At 47.6% G+C, this 26,751-nt stretch overlaps 1 protein-coding gene across 4 annotated transcripts in view; it reads right to left on the reverse strand.

Moving 5' to 3' along the window:
* LOC125415651 (uncharacterized) overlaps positions 1-26,751 on the reverse strand; it is a 46,348-nt gene that overhangs the window by 10,509 nt on the left and 9,088 nt on the right. For 2 of the 4 annotated variants that reach the window (XM_087908212.1, XM_087908211.1), the window contains one exon: positions 2,741-3,433. The exons of 1 other annotated variant lie outside the window; for it this stretch is intronic. The gene's annotated coding sequence lies outside the window, so the exon portion shown is untranslated. Of the gene's footprint in view, positions 1-2,740; positions 3,434-26,287; positions 26,546-26,751 lie in introns of those variants that run through there. One more of the 4 variants, XM_048458040.3, reaches the window with a different exon arrangement.

The raw sequence follows: 26,751 nt of genomic DNA on the forward strand, positions 1-26,751 counted from the left end.
AGGAAATGCTTTACACAGATGACCTCACCTGACTTTGTAGGCAGCCTCGGGTAGATTCTGTCATTGTCCTCAAGCCCAGTAAAGGGGAGTCTCGCGGCCAAGAGTAGGGTCAGATTAGCGTCACCCAGCCCAACCCTGCCTGTGCCAAGTCTGTACACACTGCTAGCAGAAAACTGCACAGTGGTGCAAATGAGGCAGCGTTCAATAGGTTAATAAGGTGTGGGCTCCCCGTAAAAAACAGACAGTGCAACCTCAGAAGTGTGGTCTCTCCGGGTGGTGGTGGCACACATCTTTAATCCTAGCACTCGGGAGGCAAAGGCAGACAGATCTCTTTGTGTTCGAGGCCAGCCTGGTCTACAGAACAAGTTCCAGGACAGGCTCCATAGCTACTGAGAAACCCTGTCTCGAAAAACAAAAACAAAACAACAACAACAAAAAAGTGTGGTCTCCACTGGTTATAGGGTCACACACCCATAGTCTCAATATTTGGAGGCTGAGGCAGGAGGATTTGAAATTGGAGGCCGGCCTGGTGAGCAGGGTTAGTGTGAGAGAGCAGGAGATAAACTCGGGGCTTTGGTATGAAGGGAGGTCATGACTTCCGGTCTAAGGGCCATTCCCAAGTTAGTAGGGCTATGGAAATGCTCGTGAACTCACGGAAAGGAAAGGAAAGACTAGAAAGTGTAGCTCAGTTGGAAGGCTGTGCCTAACTCTTAGAAAATAAACAAACAAAGGAAGATGAAGCATTGCTGCCTCAACTCTGAATACCTTCTGGGCCTTAATCAAGAGGCAGGGCTGGTTCAGCCCTCTCCACTCTCTGTGAGACCTTAGGCAGCCACTCAGTTTCCTCATCTACAAAATGTGTGGATCCTAAGTTCGAAAGTCCCTTTCTGCTCTGAAGAGTCTGAGGCCTTACTTCAGGGACCCTCTGAAGAAAGCATCCTGACAAATCACAGCGGAGAGGAGGCTGCCTGACGCTGGCAAAAAGGCCCTTGAGGAGAGGCAGGCTAGGAAAAAGTCATGTCACTAGGAGGAAAGAAACTCTCTTTAAAAAGTTATTATTATTATTATTATTATTATTATTATTTGAGAGAGGGTCTATGTATCTCTGACTGGCCTGGAACTCACTCTGCAGACCAGGCTGGCCTCAAACTCACAGAGACTCGTCTCCCTCTGCCCCCCAGAGTGCTGGGACTGAAGGCGTGTACCACAACTCCCAGCTTTTTATTATATTTTACCTACTTATTTGTGTGCATATGTATGCATGTGCACAGGGGTACACAGAGACCCAAAGACAACTTTCAGGAGCCAGCCATTCCTTTCTACCATGCTAGAGGTCAGGGTATTCAGACTTGGTGACAAAAACCTATCTTCACTGAACCAGCTTGTCAGCCAAGGAGGTAAAGTTTCTTCAGATGGTTCCTACAGGGCCTGGACCAATGAGATACCAGAGCGAGATGGGTGCCGACACCATTAAAGAACTTAAGAGTCTTCCAGTCCTGGCCTGGCCTGGCCATGGGAGTGTTGGCTGAGAAAACCTGGAGAGCCATTGTCAGGAATGGCTACAAGGCCCCATTCCAGGGATTACAGGCAGGGCAAAAGTAATCTCCAAGGTTCCTTCACCCACAATCCTATGAGACCGGGTAAAAGTACTGTGACCATGACTTCCAGATATAATGGCCATCCCTAAAAAGGCGGACCTGGGAGGAAATGTTGGTGAATGGACAAAATGAGAAGGAAACACTGTAAAGTGTGGGATGAGTTGGGATGTTGTGCCCGGCTGTGGTTGGGGTGGTGAGGGCCTGACTTCCTGTGGGAAGGGGTTCTATGACCCATCCTCCGGATCTACTCTCCCAGGTGGTGGCAGACACCCAGCCTAAGCTGTCCCATTCTCTTGCCCAAAACCAACATGCTTCCTTCCCGCCCCTGCTAGCCCCTCCCTAAGTTACTGGATCCTGTTTGGACAGCTGTTCTCTTGGCTTCTTCTGATGCACCAATGTCTTCCACTCTACCCTCTCCTAAGCTCCCCGACACCAGGCTGGAGACATAAGGGGGCCATAGCAGAACCAGTAGCAGAGGATTAATGGAGAATAGAGATCCAGGCTGGAGAAGGCAGGCATGTTACAGACTGGATCTCTGGAGCCAGGAAGACGGTTCAGTGTGGAGAGGCACTTGCACCAAACCTGACTCCCTGAGTTCAATCCCCAGGACAAATACAGTGGAAGGAGGGAACTGGCTCTTGTGAGGTGTCCTCTGACCTCCATGCATACACAAATAAATAAATGTAGTTTTAAAAACATAACAAACTGGATCGTCCTAGCTTTCTTTGGGGTCACAGTGTTTGTTAGCCAGTTGTCTCTACTAGTCTATAAAGTTGTATGGACGTGCGCTTGCTGCCCTTCCCTCTCCTCCCTCTCATCTAAGATACATCATTTTCCATTATTTTTTTTTTAACTGTAGTGAACCTGGAACCTGAAACCATGGACCGTAAAGCCATGGAGGGACTTCTATAAAATGATTGCATTCATTCCTATCCAAACCAAACTTTTAAAACACCACGAGACCCTGTCTCAAATGTCAGCAGGAATGGTAAAGGTGGCCAGAGCTGTGAGTGGCGGTGACTGGGTCTCCGTGTCATCATCTGTTTCACTCCCAGCCGCTGACCTGAGCTGGCAGGACATGGCCCTCCCCATCTCTACCCCAGCCCCCATCATCAACAGACAAGAAGACAACAGACAGCGGATGGCGGGTGAGGCTACTAAGTCAAGATCTGATATTGTCACTGCAGAACAAACCATGGCGAGACCCCACACTCGTGAAAAACAAAGCAAGAGAAGTCCCCGGGGCCCCAAGGGCTGCATGTCACTTGCTATGGCTCCAAGAGCTGTGTGTCACTGGTGAGCGCAGGGCACAAACAATCCTGTGCCACAGGTAGTCACTGCTTCCGTTTACCGAGCTCCTACTACGCGCTGGGCTGTGGCGTGTTGGGGTTTGTCTCTGACATCATCTCTAATCCCCACAACAACCTGCAGAGGTAGCTATTAGTGTGTCTATTTTTGGCCAGAGAACTGAGGCTCAGGGAGATGAACCATCTTGCTCTAGGTCACACTCGTGAGTGATGAGCCACCATCTGAGCTGGGTCTGCCACACTTCAAAGTTTGGCTATTGTCTCTGGAACTTCTCAATTTCTGAAATCAGAGGTTCTTTCAGCTTCCTTATGATGGTTCTGTGGCCACCTAGCACCACGTCAGGTGTGGTGTGACAGCTTTGGGGGTCCAAAGATGAACAAGAGCACCCCTCCGGAAGTTCACAGCCATGGAAGGGTGGACACACTTGTGGTGAGAAGACAGCAGGTGCACTGAGGTCCATCCAGTCCTCCATGGACACTGGCCTCAAGCAGACATCTCAAGCTCCCTGGCGTCACTCCATGTGGACCCTGAAGAAAAGAATTAGAAGGGACGGAAGGCCCAGCATCCACGCTAACCATGCCTCCCGCCTGTAGCCTGTGTTGCCACCTGGCATCTCACCGAGCCCTTCTACTCTGAAGAGCTGTTACTGTCACTTCACAGACACAGAGATGGGCCTGCCAAGCCCAGTGCAACGTGTGCTCCCTCTAGGGCACTGGCTTTCCTGGAGGTGTGCGGACATGACAAGAACAGTGCGGACGTGAAACCTCCTTCCAAGGGAAAGCCAAAGACCTGGTGACAGCAGCAGGGCTGCTACGTGGTCTGCCCCTCTAAGCAACAGGAGGGGACAGCCGAAGGAAGGTGCTTGGGAGCTGCAGAGTAGGTCAGAATGTTCCCTATCGGGGTACCGGTGAACTCCCAGCATCCGCCCCCAACATACCCTGACCTCCTCCCTCCAGTCCACTTTCCACAACCACGTAAGAAACTCATCCTGTGCTCACTTCCTCAGCTCAGCCAGTCCAGCCGGCTCGAGCCTGGCCCTCTCCTTGCCTCCTCCGCTTATGGGGGGACTCTAGGTAACAGGCTGAGGCGCCTTCCCCTCCCTACGCACAGCAGCAGATGGATGAGTCGCTGGAAGAGACCAGGAGAACTGGAAAGACTTGAGTCCCTTCTGCCAACGGCACAAACAATCTGCCAGCGGTAATAGCAGAGCAAAGGACCAGGCCTCCCCGCGACTCAGAGGAAGAGGGCAAGCTGGTCACCCCAGCCTGTGCCTGCACAACACTGCCACTTAGGGCCTTCCTAGAGGCAAGAGGGACCAGCGGACATGGGGTCTGTGTTCTATTTCCATAAAAATGTAATACCCCTACACTTCCATCCTCCCTGAAGGAGCTCTTAGAGGTTCCTGTTAGAATCAGCATGTGTATACCTAGTGGATAGGCCTAGAATATGGCAGTAACATGTATCTCTGGCATGTACCTTTTTCTCTTTTGTTTTGTTTTGTTTTTGAGACAGGATCTCACTACGTAGTCCTGGTTGGCCTGGAACTTGATTATGTAGAATAAATAGGCTGACCTTGAACTCATAGAGATATCTGCCTGCCGCAGATAGTTCAACACTCGGTAGTTGAACTCAGTAGTTCAACACTCGGCATATTTCTGCTGCTTGTTAGTTTGTTATTCCTGGAGGCCAGGGTCAGATCTGGTATGAGACACCACACATGTTCCATCTGCTTGTCAGGTAACGTTTGTAGTCTTACTATGACAAGTTCTTGGACAAACCAAGATGGCAGTTGAGTAAAATCCTCTAGCATGGATGAGGGTGGGGAGAGATGTTGCATAGTCATAAGAAAAATGAAATACACAACACACACACACACTCCCTAGGCTGGGTGGTGATGGTACACACCTTTAATCCCAGCACTTGGGAAACAGAGGCAGGTGAATCTCTCTGAGTTCAAGGCCTGTCTGGTCCACAGAGCGAGTTCCAGGACAGCCAGGACTACAGAGAGAAACCCTGTCTAGAAAACAACAACAAAACAACAAACAAGCCTAGCAAATAATCACACTTGTGATTCCAGCCTTGGGAATGAGGCAGGAGGATCAGAAATTCAAGGTCATCCTCAGCTATATAGTGATTTAAGGCCAGCCAGAACTCTACAATACCCTATCTCAAAAAAGAAAAAAAAAACCCACAATCAACCAATAATAAAAATAAAGAAAATTAAAGCTAAGTGTGGTGGGACAGGCCTTATTCCCAGAGCTCAGAAGGTAGAGGGAGATGAGTCCGTGAGTCGGAGGTTAGCCTGGTCTACATGACAAGTCCCAAGCCAGCCAGGGCTACATAATAAGACCCTATCTAGGAAAAAAAAAGAGGTAAGAAAACTAGCAAATTAATGCGAGTAAGCTATTCATGAGATAGCTTTAAATAATAAGTCTTTTTTAAAATTTCACCTTCCTTCATAATCAAAGAAATAAAATCAGATTTTTTTTTTTTTTTGGAGACAGTTTCATACTCTGTAGTCCTGGCTGGTCTGGAACTCACTATGTGGACCAGGGCAGCCCTGAGCTCACAGTACTACACCTGCCTCTGCCTTCCAAGTGCTTGGAAAAGGTGTGTGCCACACGCCTGGCTTTCCATTTTACTATAAGAAAAGAACATGGCAACTGTTGACAAGATGAACGTGATGGTGTAGTCTTGGAATCCCAGGATGTGACTGGAAGAACTATTGCCACAAGTTTAAGGCCAGCCTGAGCTACATAGCAATTTCCAGGCTAACCTGAGCTACCTAGTGACATATTATCCCAAGAAAACAAAAAGGAGAACTAAAGAAAACCAAACAAAAAGGAGTTTGTGTGCCAGCACTTGAGAGGCGGAGGTGAGAGGATCAGGGCGTCCTCAGGGAGAGGGAGGTTAAGATGAACCTAGTCTGAAACACAACAGCAACAAAGTAATGGTGGGGTGGGTTCTGGTTCATGAATGTAATCCTGGGCAGAGGCAGGAGGAATGATGATAGGAACTGATAGGAACTACATTGTGAGTTCAAGGTTAACCTGGGACACCTTGAGACCCTGTTCAAAAACAAATAAACAAACACTAGGTGACACCAGGCTCCAACCATTCCATCAAGGTCGGCCAGCTAGCAGTGAGGAAGACACTGCTCTCCTGAGACTCGGAATCTATAAACTGCAATGGCAGGGTACAGACTAGGGAGGAATAAGGAGCTCCCTGCTTTGGAACTACAAACCCCTAAACACATGATGAATATTACAACTAAGGATTTCCATTTTATTTAAGTCTGGCAAGAGAGGCAAGCAAGCTGCTGAGGTCAGGTTTACAGGAGCTGCTGGGAATACTGGGCACGTTTGCAATGAGGGACAATTTTTCATATACAATTCAGGCAAATTTTTGGATCTCCAGGCCCATAGTGTTGTAAAATAAAATGCTTGCCCTGAGTTCAGAAGACTGTTTGGCAATCTTTGAGGTAAGAATGTTAAAGCCCCTGATGAGACATCTTGGCGAGTCATGGACTGGGCACAGAAGAAAAACAACACAGAATTCAAAGACCTATGACCTCCTTCACCTGTGCTTGTTTACTGATGCCTTGGCAAAATGCTTGGGGGCTGAGTTGGGTGGACCAAGGATGCCAAGGCCTGTCATCTAAGGAAACTGGGAGAGGCTGGGCGGTGATTCCGGTTAGATGGGTCCCCACCCTGCACGAGGCAGGTAGGCATGCTTGTGAATCATAAGCCCCTCTTGTTTGGAGCCGTTGGGCAAGTTCTCGCAGTCCCACCGTCAGCTTTCACGGGCATGGTCCTGAATGGCCTTCTAAAGTCCGGCTGTCTTCAGTTTGCCCAGCTGAAACGGATTTGCCAGGACAAACTTGCTAAGCACTGGCCACGCTTGGAGACTCAACTGTGGCATGCCACATCTTTTAAATGAGAAGCACAAGCCTCGACTCACTCTTCTCTTAAATTGTATTTATTTATTTACGTATGTATGTATTTTCAGGCTGTCTTGCTGTAGTTTTTCTGGCCTTGAACACGTGGCTGTCCTCCTATCTCTGTCACCCGAGTGCTCCGGTGAGAAGCCACCACACCCAGCCTCAAACTCCTCTTTCCTTTTGCTCTTCCAAGGATGTCCCGTCCACCTTTTCCTATTTGGGAATTCTTTTTAATCATTCTTCTACTTTTCTGGTTTCTCCCACCTCATGTCAGTCTCTCTCTCTCTCTCTCTCTCTCTCTCTCTCTCTCTCTCTCTCTCTCTCCAGCCAGGATCTTCCTCCATGCTCCTCATGCCACAAGGACCTGCAACCTGCCAATCCCCTAACCATGCCAGATGTTCTGAGTTCAAGCACAGGAAAGACCATGTGACACAGGGTGCAGTGTGCCTGTAGCTGGTCAGCAGAGTGAGGTGCTAACCTTTGGTCTGGGGCCGCCAAGGCTGAGTACCCACGCCTCCTTCCCCTCCTTTATTTCCCAGCTCACACAGTGAGGCTACACTTTTCTCCCAGTTCGCCTGCCAGCTCTCGCCCTGCTCCCCTATTGCTGCCTCTCCCATGGGAGTCCTGGGTTTAATCTACCCCTTGCTGGTGCTGACATGCCCTAGACCGAAAGCAAGCTCTCTGGCAGGTGTGTTTTTGCCTGGTGAACGGAGCAGCACAGGGTGCTGCTGTCAAGGATGCGGACAGGCAGCAAGAGCTTGCCTGGATTCTCCTGTTCAGCTGCTGCCCCTCTGCTCCAGGCGCTCCTGTTTAACCCCGCTATCCAGCGGAGTTCGGAGACCTGGACGGGAAGGAGTTCTTCCTGTCTCTTTTGTGCCTTAGAACCCTACTCACTATGTTTTTTCTAATCCAAATTTCATTTCGAAATCTCCTGCCAGAGGGGTTTCCCAGCCCCTCCCAGTTTTGAATCAACCTGCTGATTCTAGCACTCCTGAATGAGGAATAGAGATGCTGGGTGGGATCGGCCTGGCACTGGGCCCAAGGACACTCCTGTGTATAACACTCCTCCTACTGAGTAGCGTCTAGAGAAACAGCCTTATTCCATCCTCCTGTTCTAAGAAGGAAAGCCAGGTAGGATCGAGCAAAGACAGAGGACCGGCCATATTACTCCCCTGGGGCAGCAGCTACAGGTCAGTCTGCACGGGGTACCCTCTCTAGGGAGTGACCATGTGTCTAGGGAGAAGACACTCTTCTCCATGTGTCTGCCTTTAAATTCCCAACCTCTGGCTTAGCAGGTTTGGTTTTTAGACCTGTATCCCAGAGCAGTGTATATAGTAAACACAAACCTGGGTCTGTCCCCAAGTGCCGCACTGTGGCTCTAGGGCAAGCTTATTCTCCACAAAACAGGACCCTGAGAGTGATGTGAAGTCAGAACATCACCTCGGCATCGTGTCCTAGCCAACAAAACATTTCAGACAGTTCACGGTCTCACACTTGTTTGTTTGGTTGTTTTGAGACAGAGTCCCATAAAACCCAGACTGGCCCCCAACTCACTATACAGCCAAAAATAACTTCTGTCCTACTCAAAGCCTTGTTTATGCAACCAGTTCCCAAAGAGCCAGCCCCCCACCCCCTTCTTTTTTGTTTTTTGAGACAGGGTTTCTCTACAGCTTTGAAGCCTGTTCTGGAACTCGCTCTGTAGACCAGGCTGGTCTCGAACTCACAGAGATCTGCCTGTCTCTGCTGGATTAAAGGCGTGCGCCAAAACCGCCCAGCTAAGAGCCAGCTCCTTTATGTAAATGAAAGCACAGCAGACAAATGGACTTCTGGCTGTCCTAGAGGTTCCTGTTGCCCTCCGAAAGGTGAATGCTGCTGACCAGAAATGAAGCTGTCTATTCCCAGAAATCAACGGCAAACACCTGCTGCACTGCCAGCTGTTCTTCCGGCACACGGTGTCTCTTAGTCCTTCACTCTGACTGAGCACGAGCATTCAACTGTCTGGCGGTGATCGCTGCAGGAGAGCAGAGCTCACCCTCACGCGTGTGCTTTTGCATGGAGACGTGCCCCAAAGACAAGTGCTGGCTTTCCAGAAGCGCAGGAAATGTCCATTCTCATGCTAAGTGAGCCTCCTGGTGATTGCAAAGGAAGAAGGGCCACAAGGAAAGGACAGGGGTGAGGGTGTAGGTCCTCACCTTCCTGGACTAACACCTTGGTGGAATTGCTGGTTATTAGCTTTGTCAACATATTTTTTATCCCCCCCCCCACCATTACACACACACATACAAAATAGCCTGGAGTAGAGATCCGTAAGCACACAAGTTCCAGAGTCAATCCTCAGCACCACAAAAATAAAAATAAGCTGGACTATACCTTAGTTATATGCTAACTGCCTAACATGTGTGAGGCTCTATTACTCCACAAAGGGGAAAAAGGTCAGGTCAGGGGTGTACATCTTTAATCAGTCTAGCGCTGGGAAAGCAGAGGCAATATCTGAAATTCAAAGTCATCCTCATCCAAACAGAGGGTTCTAGGGCAGGGTGGGATAAGAATTTGTCTTTAAAAATAAATTATTATTATAACAGGAGAGCAATAGAAGACACTTGCTTAACCTCTGGCTTCTATATCTAAACAAAACTCAAAAAGCCCCCCTCACCACCAAGGATGGTACTTGGAGGCAGAAGCCCAGAAATGGTATGTGTGTAGGGTGGCTTGCTGGCTCCCCTGAGACCAAGCATTTGGCTCCCATACTTTTGTCCATCTCCAGAGTGGCCACTCACAATTTTTTTTTGTATTTTTTGTTTATTTATTTTTATCTTTTTAAAACAAAGTTGGGCTCTCAGCCTTAGCGCCATCTTCCTTGACACTCCTGAGTGAAGTGGAGGAAGAAGAGAATGTGCAGGCTGAAGCGCAAGAGAAGAAAGATGAGGCAGAGATTCAAGTAAACTCGCCTGTCCACCCATGAAGGCCAAAGGAGCAGAAGTAAGGGACGCTGGAGGTCGGGACCCTGGTACAAGTCGGACTGAGCTGCTGTCAGAAGTCTGAACCCGCAACCTCGCCACCTGCTCGCAGAGACCACCGAGAGACTGCCTGCCGTCATGACAACAGCGCCGCTGGCCCTTTGCCCTGGACCTATGGCACTCTAGACTAGTTCTGTCCTCACTTGTGGCCAATTGTAACTCATGTACAATAAACCGTCTTTCTCGCTGTCAGCTGAAGAAAAAAAGAAAAAAAAAAAAGAGTTGGGCCAGCCAGATGACTTAGTATTTAGAGGTGCTAGCCGACCAGCCTAATGGTCCGAGTTAGATCTCATGTGTGTCTCTCGAGTAGTTCCCTGACTTCCACATTCAAATTGTGGCCTTCATGTCCCAACACACACACACACACACACACACAGATAAATAAATGTAATAGAAAAAGATTAAGACTGTGACTCCTGCAGTCCAATCTGGCCTAACCTTAAACTCACTATGCAGCTAAGGCTAGCCTTGAACTCCTGATCTTCCTGCCTTCACCTCCTGGTTGTTAGGCTTATAGGACCAGATCCAGCCCAAATATCTTCCTAAGAACAGCTTTTGTCACCTAAATGAATGCTGTATATCATGCTGGTGATTTAATGGACTCCACATGAGGCGTTCCTCATCCTAGGCTCCAGAGTTGCTGCACCGTCTTCACCATCTGCCCACTCCTCACTACACCACTGCCAGGCTCCTCTCGACAGACAGAGTGAGCTCCCTCAGACTCCTGGGGTTCCCAGAGTCTCCCGAGAATGTCTCTGGATTTCCTCATCTTCAGGCTCAGCTGTGAATGACCATCATGGGTGTGGTGGCTCTTCCATGCTTAGCTACAACACTTGTCTCATACAGAATCCAACTCCATACCAGACCCGGTGCTTCAAGTCTCTACTCAGTTCTTTGGGAGGTTGAGGCAGGAAGATCATAAGTTCAAGTCTGTTCTACAAAGTGAGTTCAAGGCCACCCAGAGAAAATTGGTGAGCCCCCGCCCAAAAGAGTTGGGTATGGGCTGGGCAGTGGTGGCACAGGCAGGTGGAGGCAGAGGCAGGTGGATCTCTGTGAGCTCAAGGCCAGCCTGGTCTACAAGAGCTAGTTTCAGGACAGGCTCCAAAGCTACAGAGAAACCCTGTCTAGAAAAACCAAAAAAAGAAAAAAAAAGGCAGTTGTGTATGGTGGTACACACCTTTAGTCCCATCACTAACAAGGTAGAGGCAGGAGGATCCAGAGTTCAAGCCCAAGGCAGATAGAAGTGCTCACCACTAGGACTGAAGAGCTAGGCTACCTCCCTGCAACCCACATTATAAAAGGAGAGAACCAACTTCCCAGGGTCTTTCTCTCAAACACACACACACACACACACACACACACACACACACACACATACACACATACACACATACACACACAGAGGAATTCAGTTCAATGTTATCCTTAGCTCCATGTTGAGTTTGAGGCCAGCCTGAGATACATGAGAGACCCTGCCTCGAACAACAACTATCAGACTGGAGAAATGACTCAGTGGCGGAGAACACTAGTTGCTCTTCCAGAGAACCTGGGTTCAATTCCCTGCACCCACATGGGGGCTCACAACTGTCTGTAACTGCAGTCTCAGAGGAGCCATCACCCTCTTCTGACCTCATCAGGCACCACCAGGAACGCATGTGGTGCACAGACATATATGCAGGCCAAACACCCATCCACATGGAACAAAGAAGGAAAGATGTTATGAAAGTAACTAAATAAATAAAAGGAGAGAAAGAGACATTGTGAGATGCCTCAGTGGGTCTTGACTCATTTGGTAGCTCTTGCTGTAGAGCCTGACGACCCCAGAATCTACACAGTGGAAAGAGAACTGACTCCCATAAGCTGTACTCTGACCACACATGTCACACACACACACACACACACACACACACACACACATACACAAAATTTTTTAGATTTACTTATTTTTTATATGTATGAATGTTTTGACTAAGTGCACCACATGCATGCTTGGTGCCAAGGAAGGCAGAAGTAGGCACTGGATCCCATGGAACTGGAATTACAGATGACTGTTAGCCATTGTGTGGGTACTGGGAACCAAACCAGGGTCCTCTACAAGAGCAACAAGTGCTCTTAACCACTGGGCCAATTCTCCAGCCTCCCTCTCCATTTTTAATAAATATTTATTTATTTTATGTATATGAGTGCTCTATCTGAATGTATGACGTTATGACAGAAGAAGGCATCAGATCCCACTAAAGAGGGTTGGGAGCCACCATATGGTTGCTGGGAATTGAACTCAGAACGTCTGAAGAACAGCTGTGCTCTTAACCAGTGAGCCATCTCTCCAGTCCCACCCCACCCCAATTTTTAAATGTAATACTAACAACAGAAGGAAGTCTGGGATATTGCTCATTGGTATAATGTTCACCTAACATGTTCCAGGCCCTAGAGTAAACCCAAGTACTGAAATGTGAACAAAGGGGTGGGAGGGGCAACTCTTGAGATCCAGTGGTTAAGACTCTGCTGCCCTTGCAGGGGACCTGGGTTCAGTTCCTAGCACCTATGTGAGGCAGTTCACAATCACCTGCAACTCCAGTTCCAGGGGGATTTGACGCGTCTAGTCTCTACAGGGCTGTGCTCACATGCACATATCCATACATGGCACTAAAAATGAAATATTTTTTGAAGTGCAGCTCCTTTACTACCCCGAGGTATTCAGGTGAAGGAGGCGTCTGACAGGCTTTCCACGCCACAGGCTGAATGGAGGGCCGCTGTGCAAAGGGAGCTGCTGCAGAAAGAGCTGCCTGTCCAAGCGCCCACACCTCTGACCGTGGACCTCTTTGCTGTGGTCAGGCAGCCTGACCCACAAAGCCAGTGGCACGGAGGTTACAAGGCTTGTGACTGCCTTTATGTTTAGGAAAGTGGGCCTTCTGCCTCACTAGGATGCCGGGTGAAGAGGTTAACCGTTTTCCTGCTGCCTCCCCTTTACAAACATCTCATAAAGGTGCGTCAGAGGACACAGGCTTTTGATCCCACCTATTATTAGCTGCGGAGCCAGGGAGGAAGTACACTCACCTCAGAGATGGTAGGGACAGGAGCCGCTGAAGCACTCGGCCCCTTGGGAGATAAGGCTGTTGATGTTAAGTCAGGAAAAACCAACTCCAGCACAGCACCATTTGTAACCGACTGGGTGGCATACCTATCTTGTTTTGGGCATCATTCCCAGGCCAGGAGATAGAAAATCTAGTGGGACTATGAGCAGACCCAGGTATGATCATGAGCCTGGCCACACCCTTCTTGAAGTGATCCAAAGGACTTTATGAACACTAACTCACATGTGATCTCACAGACATCCAAGGAAGGGAGGCAGGGAAGGAGGGAGAGGGGGGATAAGAAGAAAGGAGAAGGACTGAAGAAGTAAAAAGGCAAAAGTCTTTTCATTTTCCTAAATTATAAGGGGACGGGGCTGGGCATGATAGCCCACGTCTTGTAATTCTAGCACATGGGACACCAAGGCAGGACAACCTCGAGTCCCAAGCCGTGGGTGATGTTGACAGAGGGCGTCCCTAGCGTGCACAAAACTCTGGGTTTAATCCCAGCACTCTATAAACCTCTACATACTGGTACAACCCTATAATCTCAGCACTTGATAGGTAGAGTCATGGGGATCAGAGATTGAAGGTCATCCTTTGCTACATAGTGAGTTTGATGTCAGCCTGGACTACATAAGACTCTATAGGAAGGAAGGAAGGAAGGAAGGAAGGAAGGAAGGAAGGAAGGAAGGAAGGAAGGAAGGAAGGAAGGAAGAAACATTAGGAGGGAGGAAGGGAAGGATGCAGAAGAAAGGGAAGAATGGAAAGGAGGGGGAGGGAAGATGGAAGGAAGGGAGGAACTGAGAGAGGGAGGGAGGAACATAGGAATGGTGGCACACATCTGTAATCTCAGCTCTTGGAAGGCTGAGCCAGAAGCTGAAAAGTTGATAGTCAGCCTGACTACATAGTGAATTTAAGGCCAATTAAAGTTACAAAATGAGACTCTGTATAAATAAATAAATAATATTATAGAAATATGCTCATAACATATACTAATGTGTGTTATTTTTATTAAATAATACAAACAAACAAATAGGTGGCTCGGTGGATAAAGGCACTTGCTCCTAAGACTGGCGACCAGAATCATCCCTGAGACCCATCTGTAAGAAGGAAAGAATTGACCTCTGGCTGCCATGCCTGCACTGTGGCACATGCGCCCACAAGTGCACACACGCATATCCTCACGCACACATTTAATTAGTTGAAAAGCCCAGAAGGAAGGGGGACAAGCCTTCAGGTGAACCAGTCACCTGTAACTGTAAAGTTAGAGAAGAAGGACAAAGGAAGCCCCGTTCCTGGCTCTACAATCAAAGAACACAGAAGTGTGTGTGTGTGTGTGGGGGGGGGTGATTGTTCCTCAACTCTGGCATTCTCTGACTCTTTAGACTGGTGTCAAGACTTCAACTGAACCTGAACCACTCCCCCATCCTATGCTGCAAAAGATACCAAAGCAGAAATCACTCGACCTGTCTTCTATGGACTGTGAATGACAGAGACGCTCACTAGGGTAATTAGAAGAGACTGCCGGCCAAGAGCTCTGAGAAGGGCTAGGTGTGGTTTAAGTACTCCGTGTATTTTCTCTAAGGCAAACATGTAGACAGTCAAAAATACAAGTAGTTTAATGAGCTTGTAAACGTGGAGGGACTCTTCACATCTTATAGTGAGGTCTAGAGTTCAACCACCTCAGCATCAAAGCACCTATACATGGTATTCAGCCCTGACCACTTCCTCCAGCCTACTCGTGGCCTCTCCCTCAGCTTATTCTTCTGCCCAGGTAACTGACTGGCCTAGACAACCGAACCTCCAATGTTTGTGGAGGAGAAAATACCTCTTGGTACAAGAAAACGTTTGCTCACGTCTCAACCTTTCCTTTCTGCCCTCCATCTGACCAAGAGTCTCACACAGCGCTGGTACCCTGCCAATCCACTATCTTCTCAGAAGAGAAGAGTGTGAGTCTTGGCTAAGCTTCTTAGTTCACACTCTGCTGTTTGTCTAGTTCTTTCTTCAGCTTCTTCAATCTAACGAGTTTCTAAGTGACAACCGAACAGAGATGCACAGAGTCGTGCTGACCCCGAGTCTAGGGCGGGAACCCCCCTGACAGCACTGTCCTACATGTTCCACTCATGGACTTGAGTTTGTCACAGCCTCTGGGAGTGAGGCAGCAGTGGATGAGGCAACCTGTCTGTGGCTTCCTCGGCTGCAGTTGGATTTCCAGGTCTTCATTTGCATTTTCTTTCCCAGAGTTAAAGTCTGGGTGCTGCTTCACTCCCGCCTTCTGCTTCTGACCATACTGGAGCCAGAGCGAGCCTTGGCTGAGCACTCAGACAGCTCTTTCCGGAGCCCCGGGACAGCGCTGCTGCTGCTCAGGGGTATGGACTACCTTGCTGCCCAACACCATGCAACTAATGTCTACTAATTAAAAAGCCAGGAAACCTTATAATTAGGTCAGCTGCATGTACTCTGATTTGAGCCTTTGGTTCCATTCCTTTCTCTCCAGGATTAGAGCACTGAGAGGGAATTTCTCAATGGTTCAATGTAGCAACAGTCTTCTCATACCCCCAAAAGTCTCTTTAGTCTACACCCACTCTGAATAAGCCAGGACTTCTGGCACCTGCCCCAATAACCCAAGCTTTCCCTATAATCTTCTGTTTTCTCAGACTCTGCTGTTAACATTGGACTCCCTGTGCCTTCAAGAGTAGACCGTAGGGACTAGCAAGATGTCTAGTGGGTAGAGGTGCTTGCCGCCGAGTCTGATTCGACGGTAAGTTCAGTCCCCAGGGCCCATGCGGTGAAAGGGGAAAAGCGACTCCCGAATATTTCCCTCTGCCCAACACACACTCACACACACACACACACTCACACACACACAAGCACTATTAATTGTTTTAACAGAATAGAACCTAGATAAAGAGGAGTCCTAATCTTGTATGTACTAGATTTTGAAAAACAATCAGGACCTGCTAAGAATTTATGACAAAAAAGTTGCTGACCCCCACTCCTGAACCAGTTGAGACACATCTGTCCCTTCCGCAAGGTGGCATGATGGGATCTGTGTTCCTCCCTCCCAGCTGGACTAAAACCCAACAGTCACCTTCAGGGCTCCTCAAGCCATCACTAAGAATAGCCTTGGGGAGACAGCTCCCCCTAGGAGAGAGCACCACCCCACTCCCTACCTTTGATGCAGAGGGAAGACTGAGGAAAGGGCTCCCGTGACACACAGCCCAGGTGTGTGCGTGGAAGGGGTGTCAGAGAATGCCTGGGGAGTGAATCTGATCTGGAAGTCTTAGGAACTAAAGGACAAAACGAAAACTCATCGAACTCCACGGTCCGCTGCCTGCTGCTCCCTTCCAAGCATCATCATAGCAAACATTTCCTTGGGTGGGAAACTAACACTCTGCTTTCGTCCTTTTTTCAGTGGGAGGTGAGCACCAGGCTCAGCTTTGTTCCAGCTTAGGTCAGACGGATCAATGGATGGGTTGTTGTAGACATCAAATATGCCCAAACACCGCTACAGGGGCTGCCTCTCAGAGAGTTAGAGACCAACAGTGCACACTGACTTCTTGTATCTGTCCTTATGTCGGGGAGGGACTGCTTGGTTTTGTTTTGTTTTTCAAAACAAGATCTCATGTAACCCAGGCTGATCTCAAGCTCCACATGTAGCCAAGGATGACTTTGAACTCCTAATCTGATTGTCTCCACCTCTTTGGAGCTGAGATTACACACATGTGATTTGCCACCAAGCTGCCCCTTGATGTCAAAGGGTTCTCATCTCCAATTAGAAGACCAGACCCCCGACTTTCCTTCGAGATTTGTCACTGTTAACAGGTACTCAGACCTATTGCCTGGTCTCCTCTCCCCCTTCCCCAGTGCTCCAGTAGAGCCCTGGACACGAGCAAACCCAGCATGAGTCAACAATGAAGACAATTTCTATAAAGTATTGTCCTCCCAACTTTGTCTGCCTCAGCAAACCCAGCCCTCTTTCTCCATCGGCCTCATCACACATCTCATTTTCTTCTCATTCTCAGCTTTGATTTTTTTTATTGCCAAATAAAAAGTTTGCCACCTCAACAACAAAAAGGAAGACTGATTTCTAGTCTGAAACATCAAAAAAACCTTTAAGGTTTTATAAACACAAGTAATTATTACAAAGGACTGGGGTCATAAGGGAAGAAACGGAACCAAAAGCTTTCCAGGTAGCTGCGTGGCGCTCTGGGGACATCTCTACCAGCCTGCCCGAGCCAGGCCACTCCGAAGCAGGAAAGGTCTGTGATTGCTGACGGATCTCTTAGGTGACTACATTTTTAGAACTGACAACTGAGGGGTGACCTGACAGTAGTCATTGCGTCTTCTGAGAAACAGAGACTGTCCCAGAAATCAGAGGACACTTAATTGTGCACAGGACAGCTCTGGCAAGGGGTCACTTTGCCACCTGGAGCTCAAACAGCACAAGGGGCTTCACGTTTTCTCTCCTCATTCTCTCCAACCTTAGACATCAAGTTCATTAAGTTCACTGGAGCGGATACTGTAACAGTTCGACACAATCAATCTATCACAATTTCCGTTCTAACAACCCCCCCACCCCCCGCCCCGTCAGCTCCTCCCTGAAGAGATATGGCAGCAGTAAATGAACGGAACTCTGGAACTGCTAACTCTGAGCAGGAGATTCTTATGGTCCTGTATCAAACTGGCTCTTTCCGGATTAAAAAGTAATTATTCCAAAAGACAGCTTTATAGTTAAAATTAAACTAGCTGAAAGCTATTAGAACCTGGACTTTGGACAAGTGCCAAAAAGGGCTGCTCTGGGCATCTTTTGAGAGAAAGGGGAGGAACTCACCAGAAAGAAGAAATGAAACAAATGATCGTATATAAAAAGAATAATAAGGAAAACGCTGAAACCTGTTCCACCACCCTCCTTCAGTTAGAGGCACTTCTAACATGAGGAAAGCGAAACCAGCTGTGGGTGGGGTACAGCTGCTGCCAGGTCATCCTGCCTGAAGAAATCATGATTGGGCCTACATGAGGGACGTGCCGCCATATGGCACAGTGGCAGTTTTTGTGGCTCCTTGCATGGGGATTGGGCTTGGGGACTGGGTGAGGCAGGTCCATGTGTCTGTGGGTACTGGCTCACTGTTCCAGGTGACTTGCCGTGGTTTGTTATTCCATAGTTTGATTAAGGAACAAGCAGCTAGAAAAACATAAGAAGGCGCTAGTGTGCAAGAAAAAGCCCTGGGGCGCCGAGAGCTTGCTGGGTCAGGAGTACTGGAGTCCTAGTAGGTGTGGTTGGGTAGGGACCAGAGCACGGCATCCCGCGGAGCCAAGACGGTTCCGCAGCGCTCTCTGCTGGACGACTGCGACCGCACCCGCGGCTGGCGTGATGCTGGGCTCACCCTGCTCCTCTGCAACCTTCCTTCTCAGCCTGCCCTCTGTTGAACAAACCGGTCTCCACCTTCACCAGGCCTTAGGTAAAAAGTCCCGCTAGGTGGCATTAGGCAAAATCCGACGTTGGGGGTGAGGGTATCACTTCCACATCTATAATAGTGGTCACACCACTGGCCCCATTTACGTCAGGGTCTGTTCTCTATATGAAAATGCTGTTTTACCCGCCCCTTCCTACTTCCACCCTCACAAGACCCCACTCATTTCCTTGGAAGATGTTGCTCCCCGTGTCTCGGGGGGGGGGGGGGAGCGAGCGAAGCAGTCATGCCCTATAAGAATTGCAAGTCCCCCAGAGAAACCTGCTTGAAAAACCAAAACCAAAAAAAAATTGCAGCTCCCTTGTTGACAATCTGACCCCCACCCTTTCAGTTCTCAGGACTGAACCAAGGGCCTAGCAAATGCTAGAAAGCTAGGTGAGCACTCTGTGGCTGAGCTAGACCCCCAGCTTTCTTTTTCTTGGACAAGCAAGCAGCTCTGAAACTCAGCCCTGAAACCGGTCTCCCAAAAGCTGGGATTACAGGCCTGCACAGATCTCCCAAAAACTGGGATTACAGGCCTGCACAGGTCTCCCCACAGCTGGGATTACAGGCCTGCACAGGTCTCCCCACAGCTGGGATTACAGGCCTGCACAGGTCTCCCCACAGCTGGGATTACAGGCCTTCACAGGTCTCCCCACAGTTGGGATTACAAATCTTCACGGGTCTCCCCACAGCTGGGATTACAGGCCTGCACAGGTCTCCCCACAGCTGGGATTACAGGCCTGCACCACATTCACAAGTATTTCTTCTCTTAAAAATTTTTTTTTGGCCAGGCAGTGGTGGCGCATGCCTTTAATCCCAGCACTTGGGAGGCAGAGGCAGGCAGATCTCTGTGAGTTCGAGGCCAGCCTGGTCTACAAGAGCTAGTTCCAGGACAGGCTCCAAAGCTACAGAGAAACCTTGTCTCAAAAAAAATCACACACACACACAAAAAATTTTTTTGACAGTGGCTGGGCAGATGGACCATCAGATAAACTGCATTCAAGGAGGGATCCTTGTTGCTCTTGCAGCAAACCCAGGTTTGATTCCCAGAACCCACAAGGTGGCTCACAACCATCTGTAACTCCAGTGCCAAGACATCAGATGCTCTCTTCTGGCTCTACAAACACCAGACACACATGTAGTGTACAGACGTGCATGTAGGCAAAACACTCAAATTGATAAAATAAAACAAATAAAATAAATCTAAAGAACAAAATCAAGGGCTGGAGAGATGGCTCAGAGGTTAAGAGCACTGACTGCTTTTCCGGAGATCTTGAGTTCAATTCCTACCAACCCACAAGGTGGCTCACCACTATCTGTAATGAGATCTGGCGCCCTCTTCTGGCCAGCAGGCATGCATGGAGGCTGAATACTGTGTACATAATAAATAAATAAATCTTTTTTTTTTTAAAAAAAAAGAAAGAATAAAATCAATTCCATTGCATTATTTATCTGTCTTTGTTTGGAGGAAAGGTTGGTGGTGGGGCTTGCTGCTATTTGGAGCTGCGGTTTATAGAAATCAATTCTCTCCTTCCATCGTGTGGGTCTTGGAAATAAAACTGTAACAGGACTCCCAGACCCTAGTAGACCCCGAGACCTTAGTAAAACTGACTCCACGGTGGAAGTGCCATTTGGGCTGTGAAACTCAGCACACAGACAGCACCACCTGCCAAAACTACAACAAAGGCCTAATCCTTCGAAGCCCACAGTTCTGGGAAAGTCTCTAATGTACTGACCTTGCCTTCTGGCTTCCGCAGTTCTGCTCTGGCTAGCTGTTCTTGTTAACTGAAGTGCCGACCCAGAACATGGTGTTTGTGCTTAGAAACTCACCCTGAGGAAGGGTGGGGGGCTACACTGGGATCCTGAACACTCTGTGTAGTCGACGGCCAGCTGATAAAGACTCTCTGTTGATTTAAGCCCATGTCCGAGCAGGCTGCTCTGAAGACCACCCCACAACAGAACTTCTTATCTGCTGAACCGTTTCACTGGCTTTCACAAGTATTTGACACAATTTCCTTCTTTCTTTCTCTCTCCTTCCTTCCTTGTTCCTTTCCTTCCTCCTTTCCCAGGGTGTCACGTATTCCAGGCTGACCTTGAACTTGCTATGTGGTCAAATATGACCTTAAACCTGTCATCCTCCTTCCCCACCTCCTAAATGCTGGGATTATAGGCATACCCCACCACAGCCGGTTTACGAGGGCTGGCGATCAAACCCAGGGCTTCATGCGTGCAAGGCAGGCACTGTATCAACTAAGCTACCTCCCTACCAGCATATCTCATAATTTAACTGGCTGTCAATCATATGCTCAGTATCTAAAACCCCTACTAGCTTCGTGTTCCCTGGACACACGGTCCTATTAGACATTGTTGTTTCTGTGTCCTTAGGACCTACCTACCACAGTACCCAGGTGTGGTGTGCAGATACTTGATAAACATCTGTTGAATCAACACACAGATGAATCACAGGAACTGGCACACAACAGCTGGAAATGGAAAGAACAAAATTAGATAGATTGGGAGGCGGGATTCTATTTCAAGAGCGGAGGCATGGTGGCACACACCTTTAATCGCTGTCCTTGGAGGCTGGAGCAGGTAGAAGTAGCTGTCTGTTAGTTTCAGGCCAGCCTGGTCTACAGAGTGAGTTCTGGGCCAGCCAGAGTTACATGGTGAGACCCTGTAACACACCCCCCCCCCCCGCAAAAAAGTGGCAGCATACATTTCTCTTGAACACCATGAGGGAGCTAAAGAGACAGCTCCAGCTGTGCAAACCTGAGAACCTGAATCCAGTTCTGGATCCCTGGGACCCACAGTGGGAGAGAGAACTGAGTTGTCCTCTGGCTTCCACATGTGCGCCATGACAAACACAGGGTGGGGCACATGTGTACACAAACACACCAATAACACATTTTAAAATATTTTAAAAAAGGAAACTATGGGGCTGGGGAGGTATCTCCGTGATTGAGTACTTAGCATGTGTGATGCCTTGGGCTCAATCTCTAACACTGCAAAATCAACATAAAAAATCAGACAGAAGAACAGGGCTTTCATTCTGAGCTAGAGTCTAAAGCATGTTTTGAAACCTGAGAGGAGCCAATTTCACAACATGTAGAATGCACTGAATGCCACTTGGACTGTAACTTTTAAAATGGCTAATTACATGTTATGTGAATTCCATCTCAATAATAAAAAATGAAAGGACAAGACTGTAATATAATAATTATGATTCTTGGTCGTTAAAGCATTACAGGTCTTTGATGAAGTCAACAGAGAGCTCAGCTCTCTTTCATGCAGCCTCCTGGTTTGCACAAATGGTTTACTGAAGGGAGTCCCTCCAGCAAGCCACATATGCACAGAGGGAAAGTGAGAACGACAGATAACTCTGACTTCTTAGTCTCCTGGACCTAGACACATACCCTATAAAATGCTCTGCCCTTGTTCCTCTGCCTGGAAGCAACTGCCACAAATAGCCCTTGGCTGCCCCCACTTCACTCTCATTCTGTCTCATCATCAGGAAGATCTCTTCCTCCTAGTCATTCAGACTAACTGCCTGATTTTTCTTGTTTGTTTGGTATCTTTATGTAGCCTTGGCTAGCCCTAGAGCTGTTTGGTTTGCAGACCAGGCTGGCTTCGAACTCACAGAGACCTGCCTACCTCTGCCTCCCAAGTGCTAGGACTAAAGACATATGCCACCACATCTGGTTGAAGGAGCAAATGTTCTTTTCTTTTTTAATATTTATAAATAAATAAATGCCATAGTTTATTTATCTATAGATAAATAAATAGCCTGAACCTGCCTGATCTTGTCTGATCTTAGAAGCTAAGCAGGGCTGGCTCTGGATATGGTTAGCACTTGTGGGAGAAAATGTTCTTTCTTTTTTCTTTTTTTTTTTTGGTTTTTCAAGACAGGGTTTCTCTGTAGCTTTGGAACCTGTCCTGGAACTCACTCTGTAGACCAGGCTGGCCTCAAACTCACATACATCTGCCTGCCTCTGCCTCCTGAGTGCTGGAATTAAGGGTGTGTACCACCACCCAGCTGGGAGCAAATGTTCTAACCACTGAGTCAGCTCTCCAGTCTACTGTTGAGGACAATAATTTAGGCAGAATACAGCTATTTGTCAGTGTGGTTCTAGGTTATGAATGTCCTGACAGCTTGAATGGAGCCTGATGACACAGGATGAATTCTTGTTAAATACACAGAGGCAGGGAGCTTTGCCATGGACTTGCCCAGATCTTTGGAAGGGAGGGCTAGACTTTGATAAAAGCCCCCAAAACAAAATGTGACTAAGATAAAAAACAAAACAAACAAAACCCAATTGTTAAGAGACTGAGAGATGGCACTGCCTTGGTCAGCCCTCACTTGGGTTCCTGTTGTTCCCAGCTCTCGGCATCATTAAACTCCTCACGGTGGTCTCCTGTCTACATCTGTGAGAAAGTATCGGGGTGAGGACAGAACCCCTGCAAGGAAAGCCTAGGCATGTTTCTGCGAGTCGGGCATCATAAGAGAATGGAAGGAAGGACGAGGACACTGGACAGGGTTCAGAGTCCAGAGAGGATCGAGCATGGCCTCACAAAACGCATGTGATCTGAACAGGGACAGTTCCTGACACCGAACAGGGAAAACTTGCAGGGCTGGCCTCTGTAGGTTGGACAGCGTGTTACAACAGGGGAGATAGCCATTGTGGGATACAAAATGAGTCTCTGAAATGCAGGGGTCACCCAGAATCATGGCCGGTGACCTCCTTCTCCAGTCCCTGAGTCAGGCAGCACAACAAACTCTGAGTTTCCCCTGCTCCAGCCTATCTGTCTAAGGGCAGCCTCCAGGGAGCAGGCGAACTCACAAATATGAAAATGGGACCATCTGTCCCACATGACTGTAGCCCTGAGTTATTACTGATATACTTTCAAATACTTGATAAGCTCATGAAACTGAGAAGCTCCTGTAAGGCAAAGGACACTGCCAATAGGACAAAAGAGAATGGGAAAAGATTTTCACCAACATCTGACAGAGGACTAATATTCAAATATAAAGAGAACTCAAGAAACTAGACATCAACAAACCAAATAAACCAATTAAAATTAGATGGGATACAGATTTAAATAAAGAATTCTCAACAGAGGAATCTCAAATGACTGAGAAACAAAGAAATGTTCAACATCCTTAGTCATCAGGGAAATGCAAATCAAAACTACTTTGAGAGTCCATCTTACACCTATCAGAATGGCTAACATAAAAAACACAAGTGACAGCTCATGCTGGTGAGGATGAGGAGCAAAGGAAACCTTCTTGTATTGCTGGTAGGAGTGCAAAATTGTACAGTCACTACGAAAATCAATATGGTGGTTCCCCAGAAAAACTGGGAACGATCTACCTTAAGACCCAGCTATATCATTCTTGGGCATATACACAAAAGATGGTCCATCCTACCACAAAGACACTTACTCAACTATGTTCTTAGTAACTTTATTCATAATAGCCAGAAACTGGAAATCTAGATGTTTCTCAACTGAAAAACAGATAAAGAAAATGTGGTACATTTAAACATTTTACTCCGCTGTTAAAAACAAGGACATCATGAATTTGCAGGTAAATGGATGGAGCTAGAAAAAAATCATCCTGAATGAGGAAACCCAGACCCAGAAAGATAAACATGGTTGTTGTAATTTAAGAAACACCATGAAGAGAAGTCATGACATGCAACAAGACTCACCTAGGAGGCTTATTGAAGGAGGAGAGAGAAAGGGCAGAGAAGGGGGCAGAAACTGGTCCCTGGGGACAAGTGTGACAGAAAAAGGAAGAGAGGGAAGGAGAGAGAGAGAGACAGACAGACAGACAGATAGACAGACAGAGAAAGGGAAACAGACAGAAGGTAGGCAAGACTCACCTTTTAAAGGGGAACACAGCAGATGTGCACAGGAGGTGCTCTTAGTGGCTGCAGCTGAGGACGTGTCCTGTTAGAACCCTAAGGGCAGACCAGTACAGGTGCCTGATACTAACAATGGTATGTATTCACTTAAAAGTGGACATTAGCTGTTAAGTAAAGGATAATCATGCTACAATCCAGAGAGCCAGAGAGGCTAAATAGGGACTCATAGAGACAGAAGTGTCAATCAAAACCCTGTATGGGTCTGAGTTGTGTAGCTTGGTGTTCTTGTGGACTCCCAACAGTGGGAGTGGGGGTGTCTCTGACTCTTTCCTGCACTTGGGACCCTTTTCTTCCTACTAGATTGCCTCGTCCAGCCTTTGTTATTTATTTATTTGTTTGTTTATTTGTTTGTTTGTTTGTTTGTTTTTGATTTTTTGAGACAGGGTTTATCTGTAGTTATTGGGGCCTGTCCTGGAACTAGCTCTTGTAGACCAGGCTGGCCTCGAACTCACAGAGATCCGCCTGCCTCTGCCTCCCGAGTGCTGGGATTAAAGGCGTGCGCCACCACTGCCTGGCTTGTCTAGCCTTGATATAAGGGTTTGTGCCTAGTCTTATTATAACTTGTTATGCCATGTTTAGTTGCTCTCCCTGGGAGGCCTGCTGTTTTTCTGAAGGGAAATGGGACAGTGGATCTGGGGGAGGATGGGGACTGGGAGGAGTGCAGGAAGCAGAAACTGCAGTTGGTGTAATATAATGGAAGAATTTGAAAAAGAAAGAAAAAGGAAAAAGAAATATGAGGCCAGAAAAAGTTAAATAAATAAATAAAACACTTGATAAGGGGCTGGTGAGATGGTTAAGAACCCCTATTGCTCCACGGAGGACCTAAGACAGGAACCCAGCTCCCATAGTGCGGCTCACAAACATCTGTAACTCCAGTTCCAGGAGATCTAGCGCCCTTTTCTGACTTCTGAGGGCACCAGACATGCTCATGATGCACGGACACACATGCAGGCAAAACACTCCACTCATACACATAAAATAAAATAATCTAAAAGTACATTTGAAAAAGAACTTGGAGCCAGGTGGTGGTAGAGCACGCCTTTAATCCCAGCACTTGGGAGACAAAGGCAGGCGGATCTCTGTGAGTTCAAGGCCAGCCTGGTCTACAGAGTGAGTTCCAGCACAGCCAGGACTGTTCCAAAGAGAAACTCTGTCTCAGGCAAAAAAAAAAAAAGAAGAAGAAGAAGAAGAAGAAGAAGAAGAAGAAGAAGAAGAAGAAGAGGAGAAGGAGGAGGAGGAGGAAGAGAAGAAGAAGGAGGAGGAGGAAGAGGAGAAGGAGGAGGAGGAGGAGGAAGAGGAAGAAGAAGAAGAAGAAGAAGAAGAAGAAGAAGAAGAAGAAGAAGAAGAAGAAGAAGAAGAAGAAGAAGCAGTAGCAGCAGCAGCAGCAGCAGCAAAAGAAGCCTTGATACTAAAGTATCTAATTTGACAAAATATTTGTCTGCCAGCCTGGCTCTTACACTTTCACTCAAAGGTACAGGAATTTGTTATCAACCTTAAGTAAAGGCAAAACTTTCTAAAAATGTAGTGAAATTGGATCTCTAAGGAAACTGCTGGGCTACCTGAACTGTGGCACACACAACTGTATGCATCCACCCACATGCTTTCCCTGAAGACTTCCTTGTGAAGTGGCTACAGATTACAGCTCAGAATCTAAGCGTACAATTCTTCACAAAACAAATTAAAGAAACAGACAACAACAACAACAACAAAAACACCAAAATCTGCATACCAACGCCTTACTTTCGTCATTTTCTATCGTCTAGATAGACTGCAGGTTTGGGGTTTTTTGTTTGTTTGTAGGTTTGTTTGGTATCTTAAGATAGGGTCTCCCTAGATAGACTAGGCTGTTCTTGAACTCACAGTGATTCTCCTGCCCCAGACTCCTAAAGTCTGAGGGGATAACAGACATGGAACACTATGCCTATTGCTATATTGTAATTAAAAGAATTTTTTTTTTCCAGACAGAGTCTCACTGTGTACTCCTGACTGACCTGAAATTGACTATGGAGGCCAGGCTGATCTCAAACTACCTGCCTCTGTCCCTGAGGGCTGGCACTGATGGAGTGCACCTCATATCTGGCCTATGTGCATTTGCTCAGTACTGATCTCAAGAACTATGACCGCTCACCTTTGTCCTGCAGCGACTGTACACAACCCTCCCTGGGGGCTCAGGCTAAGTACTGAAGTGTTCAGGGTTTTATTTTATTTTGTTTTTTAATTCTCATGGCCTGAGGAAGAAAGCAAACAAAACATCTATTATGTATCACATGCCCCTAAACTCAAAAGGATGTTTAGGCAGCAAGGGAGGCCTGGGCCCAACACCAATTAAAGCACAGACTAGCATCTAATGCAAGCTGAGAGGTTCCATTAATAGAGGAACAACAGGTGCAAACACGGAGCCTGCAGAGGCAGGCAGGGACCTCAAGCAGGCCAG

This window comes from Myodes glareolus, chromosome 7 (assembly GCF_982192425.1).
Source record: "Myodes glareolus chromosome 7, mMyoGla1.1, whole genome shotgun sequence".
Lineage (NCBI taxonomy): Eukaryota > Metazoa > Chordata > Mammalia > Rodentia > Cricetidae > Myodes > Myodes glareolus.